General features: G+C 44.3%; 1 long non-coding RNA gene across 1 annotated transcript; it reads right to left on the reverse strand.

Moving 5' to 3' along the window:
• Positions 1-246: 246 nt before the first annotated feature.
• Positions 247-2,696, reverse strand: LOC121931504. The gene is made up of 3 exons (XR_006104154.1): positions 1,392-2,696; positions 1,206-1,291; positions 247-1,106 (listed from the first exon to the last, which is right to left on the reverse strand). It is a non-coding gene; the product is annotated as an uncharacterized LOC121931504 (long non-coding RNA).
• Positions 2,697-7,104: the final 4,408 nt, after the last annotated feature.

Consider the following 7,104-nt stretch of genomic DNA (forward strand, 5'->3'; position numbering starts at 1 on the left):
GAAGACATGGATATGGGAACATACCAAGTCTGAACCCTCTCTAGAAGCCTTTTCATAATGTGACCATAATAGAGAAGGCAATAATGCTTGGAATGGTAGAAGATAGGAGAATGGTAGAGGATAGGACCACATACCAGATGGATAGACTCAGTTAAAGAGGCTACAGCTCAGAGCCTAAAAGAATGTGCAGAGTGGTTGAGGATGGAGGGGCTTGGAGAGTGTTTTCTCCATAAGGTTACCCTGAGTCAATATCAACTTGAAGGCAGTTAACAACAACAGGAACAAAATACATTAATTTTTCAAACATCCTAACAGGTGGACGCTGCTGGATGCCCAGAAGAAGGCGAAAAACCTCCAGGATCTCAGGCCAATCTGCCCTGGAGGAAAATTCCTTCCCGACCCCAAAAGTGGCGGTCAGTGCTACCCTGGGCATGTCAGCAAGGACCATAGACCACCAACCCGCCAGCTCCTGCTCAGGCCAAACTTATTCCTTCTTACCTTAAGGCTCACGGCTTTTTCTCCATCAACAGGGTCCATTTCTGGACATCACTTACCTTGTGACAGTTTCCTTGAAGTTGAATTCTGTTGAGATGTTCTCCATCCTTCTTAAATGTTCTGCATTCACAGGTTTCATCCTTCTACATCACTTAACTTAGTTTCTTTGAAGTTAACTTCTGCTGAGATGTTTGTATGAATTAATGGGCTTTCTCGATGACCTCTCCTCATCTATCTGCAGGAACCTGATATAAAGCAATGAAAATGTTGATAGTGTATGAAAAGAAAAGGCTGAAATTGCAGATGGCTTCCAGAAATGTGAGGATCAAAACTTTTGCTTCACCTTGTTGTGCTTGTTGTTCATCCTTGAAGTCTACTTCTATTGAGACGTTGTTCAATGTTCTGCATGCAGACGTTTGATTCTTGTACATCACTTACCTTCTGGTCCATTCCTTTAAAGTAGACCCCTTTTGTGATGTTACCATGAATTCCTGTGCTTTCTCTATGACCTCTTCTCATTCACCTGATGAGATGCTGTACTCAGACATTTCCGACTTTATTGTATACTAAGTCCTTCTTGTATACTTCAGTCCTTCTGTTGTCACCCAAGTCTGCAAGATGAAGGGAAAGAGGTCATTCTTTTCAATCATTCTTAAATGTTCTTCTTAAATGTTCTTCCAGAATTTTTAGAACCAAAACTTTTGCTTCACCTTGTAGTAAATGATGGGATGCTGTGCTTAGATATTCCCAGCTTTCTTGCATTTTGGAACTTCAGTCCTTCTGTTGTCACCCAAGTCTACTAGATGGAGGTGAAGAGGCATCACTTCATGGGTGTTGGTTTGCAGAAAACCTGAAGGAAGGTGTTTGGGACTAGAAGTAAAGTGGAGAATACTCACCTGGAGGACTAAGTCTACCTGGATAGCCTTTGGGATTAAGGAAAACTCATGTTTCTGGAAGCAAGGTTTCCTCCCTGTAATGAAACCAACCAAACTGGTGGCTCCAATAGGTGCACAGCTTCAGCTGTTCATATCTACCAGCCATGAGGAGGGTTTCATGAAGCTTCACTTGATTGGAGTCCTCTCTTAGTTATGCCAACCACCAAGCAAACCAGGCTTCATAGCTTGTTGGAAGAAGTAAAATGAAAGGAAAGGAGTTGTGGTTGGGAAGATCACCAGGGTTATAAGAAGGAAGACAGTTTGGAAGAAATGTGGAAATGTATTTTTACTGGCATGACGTCCAGCCAAAGCTGAACTGATGGTTATTGTACGCTGATGACACCCAAAGATACTTCTCCATGCCTCGGTCAACAGCTTCGATGACAGATAGCATCTCTCCTCTCAATCGGTGTCTTGAAGCAGTAATGGACTGGATGAGGAAAAACAAGCTCAAGTTGAATCCAGACAAAATAGAGGTACTTGCAGTAGGGCCCCGCAAACTAGGTACTGGGTTGCAACCTCCAGTCCTAGATGGGGTCACGCTCTCCCCAAAGGACTGTGCTGGCAGTCTGGGGGTGCTGTTAGATCCCTCGCTTCACATGACAATCCAGGTGAATGCAGCGGTATCAGGAGCGCCTGTTATCAGCTTTGGCTGATACACCAAATGATTCACGAGAAGTAAGGAACCTAGAAACTGTAGTACATGCACTGGTAACCTCATGACTTGATTTCTGTAATGTGCTCTACCCTTGTGCCTAGTCTGGAAACTCCAATGACTACAAAACACGGCAGCCAGGTTAGTTACTGGAAATTCTCCGGTGGTCTGGGGAGGAGGCTTTGCTGGCCTCTCATTGGAGAGACCAGCAATTGAAATAAAAAAAAAGCACTCCGTGGGCCGTTAGAAGAGGTGGGGCCGGGTTTAACCTGTTTGAGGCTCACCCGCTCAAACCCCTGTCAGTTGCTTCAAACGCTGGTGCAGGGAGGCCTCGTCTGCCTGCTCCTGTCCAGAAATACATTCCTGACCAGAGTACATTCCTGACCTTGACCGAGGAAGGCCTTGTTCAGGTCGGGCAGCATACTTCGGATGTCGGCACAACTCTCCTTTGTTGTCTTGAATCGGTTGGGGTGTGGAGATATCCTGCTGGCGCTGTGTGGTCCTCGGCCTGGGCACCTTTCATTCCGTTTGGGGTTGTCACCCCTGAGGAGCTGGCTGGCTTTGTTTATCACCTTGCATGCTTTGCAATGAAACAAGGGAGAGCTGGCTTGTTTGGCCGACGCTTCAGCCATGAGCCAGTCCCTCGGTGCTGGTTGCAGGGCAGGGCTGATGTCTGTGAGAATCCGGTTTGAGCCTGGTGTTTGCTATGGATACCAGTGTGGTTTACGTCGGTTGCTACGACTTGGCCGGAGTAGGGAGAGAGCTGCTGGAGCTGTGGGCACCTCAGCTTTTGCTCCTTTCCTTGCCTCATTTGCGTTGCCATGAAGCGAGGGAGCACTTGCTTGTTTTGCGGATGCCTCAGCCTTGCTGGCTTCTGACGTTCGGTCCAGTCTTTTTGTTTATTTTGAGCTTCTGTTAAGATATTGTCTGTCATTCTCAAATGTTCTGGATCCAATGTTATTTCTAAATTCTGAAATTTCTATATTTGTATACAATGGTCCCTTGGCTTACCCCGGGGATCCTTTTCAGACCCCCCCCCCACATAAGCCAAAAAATGCGTAAGCTTGAGTCCCATTTGATTTAATGGGGCTCGTGCTTGCGGCACGGGAGAGTGTGTGTGCCGCGGGCTTGCACACCATTCTCTCTCCCATCGCGTGGCTTCTGCGTAAACAGGAAACCACGTATGAGGCACCCGCCTATAGCGCGGGGGCACTGTATTTTGTTGTTTCTATATTTTGTTATTACAGCGGGGCTTGTATGCAAAGATAAGTTTAGGGGCTAACCAGTTGTTAGGCAGCCATTTTGTGACAGGTGGCTATTTTGTGTGTGTTCGGGTTGTTGTTGTTTTTTTTGCTAAGCAGGGTCTATCCCGGATGGTTTTTTGATGGGAGTCTGATTTTAACTTTTATTCAATTTCTCTCCCATTTCTTTGTGAGACAGTTATTTGGTCATTAGTATCCTATTGAGAGGGATGTGCTTCTATATTACCCAATTGTTTCATAGCTGTGGATGTTGTTTACTTTTATTGACATTTTGCATTATGGCTCCAAAGAAGGGATTTGTAGGCAATAAAGGCAAACGTCCGGCTAAAAAGGCCTCGTCCAAGTGGGTTCAGCTTGTTCACTCTGATAATGACAGTGATGATGAACCTCATTAGGAGCAGAAAGGGCTGGTTACATTCCTTCCTTTCGTGGTTCAGGGACACCAGGACAGCAGCAGAAGTTTTTATGCTGGGAGTTTGGCTTGTAGGGATTCTGCAATAGGCTTGTAGGCATTCTGTGTGGGGGCAATCACTCATTCAAAATCTGCACTCCAGGACATGGGCAGTCTGCCAAAAAGGACCAGGTTCCTAAAAAGGTGGCAGGCTCTGCCAGCCCTCCTGCAAAAGGGACCTAGTCCCGTAAATTTGGATACCCTCTCTATTTAGTTAAGTCGCTATCCTGTTAGGGTGGCAGCTTTGTTTTTGTTAGCGGGTGTCACTGGTGGTTTTAAGATTCCTCTTTGCGGCATTTGAGGCCCCTTCATGGCATCCAACTTGAGGTCAGTTAGGGGTAAGGAGGACATAGTGAGACTAAAGATAGCAAAGGAGGTTTCCAAGGGTAGGGTGACTGGTCCCTTTTGAGAACCTCCTGTCCCAAACGTGAGGGTCTCTCCTTTGGGGATAGTGCCTAAGAAGACACCAGGAGAATTCAGGCTTATACATCATTTATCTTATCCTATGGGAGACTCAGTTAATGAAGCCATTCCACACGAATTGGCTACCATGCGATATACTTCTTTTGATATGGCCATGAAAGAAGTAAGGCTGAGCTGACAAAGTGTGATATTAAATCTGCCTTTAGACTTTTGCCGGTGCACCCTAATGATTTTGAATTGTTAGGCTTTAGTTTTGATGGGGAGTTTTATATGAACTGAGCACTTCCCATGGGATGCTCAGTATCGTGTTCTATGTTTGAAATTTTTACAATAATAATAATAATAATAATAATAATAATAATAATAGAGTATATTTGTATTTCCCGCCTCTCCAAAGATCGAGGTGGGATTACAGCAATAAAATAATACAGAGTAATACACAATAGTACAAAATATTAAAACAATCAATAAAACAGTTATATTGAATTTAGGAATTCCTAGTAGAACTCTAAAATCAATTTATCAGTAATCAGTGGTCAAAGTCAAGAGTGAGCTATTGTCATTGACTTTTACATAGAATCTGATGGATAAGCCCGTTGGAAGAGATTTCTTTTGAGTGCTTTCTTGAAAGCCTCTAGGGTGGTAATGCAACGGATCTCTTCTGACAGGCCATTCCATAATTTTGGGAATGCTGCTGTAAACACCCTGTGGGAAGTTGTTATTAATCTGGTACTATGATGTTCCAATAAGTACTTCCCTGATGTTCTGAGAGTGCGGGGCGGATTGTGTAGGCAGAGGCATTCCTGCAAGTAACTCGGGCCTGAGCCATGTAGGGCTTTAAAGGTAATCACCAATGCCTTGTATTGCGCCCGGAAGGTAATTGGCAGCCAGTGGAGAGAGTTTAATACTGGTGTTATATAGTCAAAACTAGATGTACCGGTGACCAATCTGGCTGCCTCATTTTATACCAATTGAAGCTTCCGGACTTGGTACAAGGATAGCCCCAAGTAGATCGCATTACAGAACTGTAAACGAGAGATTAGAGTAGTGCAAGAACCACTGCTTCAAGGTCCTTTCAGTCCAGGTAGGGACACAGTTGGTGTATCAACCAAAGTTGATACCGAGCACTCCTGGCTGTCGCATCTATATGAGATGACAACTGCAGGGATGGATCAAGGAGTACTCTTGAACTGCGAACTTTGTCCTTTAGGGGAAGTGTAACCCCATCCAGGACTGGTTGACAAATCTCCGTCCCTGGACTTATGGTACCTGTCGTGAGTACCTCTGTTTTCCCTGGATTCAGCCTAAGTTTGTTTTCCCTCATCCAGTCCATTACCGACCCAAGGCAGGCTTCTAGAGGAGAGATGCCATCCTTAGTCACTGCAACAGTCTTGGAATGGGCAGTTAAGTATAAGTCGAGATTAAACGGGGTAATATATTATTGAGATGACTTCCTCTTTATTGGAGGTTCTGGTTCTGGTAAATGTCTCCAATTACTTCAGTGTTTTGAAACATTAGCAGGTGAGCTGAGTGTTCCCTTAGCATGAGAAAAGACAGAGGGTCCATGCAGCCAACTTACTTTTTTGGACATACCGATTGACACGGGCAATCAATGTTGTAGACTCCCAGATGACAAACTACTTGACCTAAGGCTCGGTGTCCGTAATTTTTCTTCTCTTAGCAAGGCAACTCTAAGGGAGTTACAGGAGATTATAGGCCACCTAAATTTGGCACCTAGGGTGGTGGCCCTTGGCAGGGTTTTGTAAAGGTGCTTATGGGAGGTGCCATTTATTACATTGTGCCACGTCTTCAACATATGCTGAAAGTTGCGGAAGGGAGCTTTACTAATTAGTAATTAGTATTACTAATACTAATTACTAATTAGTATTATTAGTACACTTACTGTTCTAATAATAAATAAATAAACATTGTTTTTCTATCCTGCTTCTCTGTCTGAGACAACCGGGACAGCTTACAAGTTAAAACAGTACAATCCCAGATCCCAGTATCCCCCACTCCCCAAAATAACAATTAAACAATTCACAATCTGAAACATACTTTAAAATAAATAATTAGACAGTAGCTACTCACATTTCTGGGAGCAAAGGTCCTTCCCTGGTGATGATGCCAACCCAACTAGAGAATCTGAAGGTGCACAGCGTCAGCCATTTGAATCTTGTGGCCATAAGGAGAGTTTTATGCAGCTTCACTTGCCTGGAGTCATTTCTTCAGTTATGCAAACCAGCAAACAAACCAGACTTTGCAGCTGGTTTGGAAGAAGTGACTCCAAAAGAAAGGACTCATGGGTCACCGTGGCAGTAAATAAGAAAGAAAAGGGTTTGGCGGAAATGTGGAAATGTGCTTTATCTATCCAAATCTGCTCAAATTTCTACAGCTGCAGTTGGGACGCAGTGAGACATTTGGGGTCTGACTCTTCATGGATGGTTCCCCCTAGATTTTCTTAGATCATTCCCTCTGGGTCTTCTCATCTTCCAAGATGAATCCATTCTCTCCTAGCAACCTTTCCTCCTCCTTTAAACCAAATGGCCCACTCTCTTGAATGGATCAAGAGAGGCTGGCCCAAGAGATTTGCTAAACACTAAATTTCCTCCTCCATTCCCTTGAGCAAATATAACCGTGCCACTGAAGACATGTTGGTACCTGAGGCTGAAAATCCCGCAAACCGTGCTTCCCTTCTCAGAAAGGCGGTTAAAATAATGAAGATTTGAAATAACCAGCCATTACTTGCCTTTTCTTGACACATATCAGCAGTGAACTGCCTCATTCTGGGCACCTTGTGACAGCCTTAACTGCCATAGAACAATAAGCGCATCACAATGGAAGTCATGGAGCATCATCCATGGTCTGTTTAAACCACAGTTG

This window comes from Sceloporus undulatus, chromosome 5, assembly GCF_019175285.1.
Source record: "Sceloporus undulatus isolate JIND9_A2432 ecotype Alabama chromosome 5, SceUnd_v1.1, whole genome shotgun sequence".
In the NCBI taxonomy this organism is placed as follows: Eukaryota; Metazoa; Chordata; class Lepidosauria; order Squamata; family Phrynosomatidae; genus Sceloporus; species Sceloporus undulatus.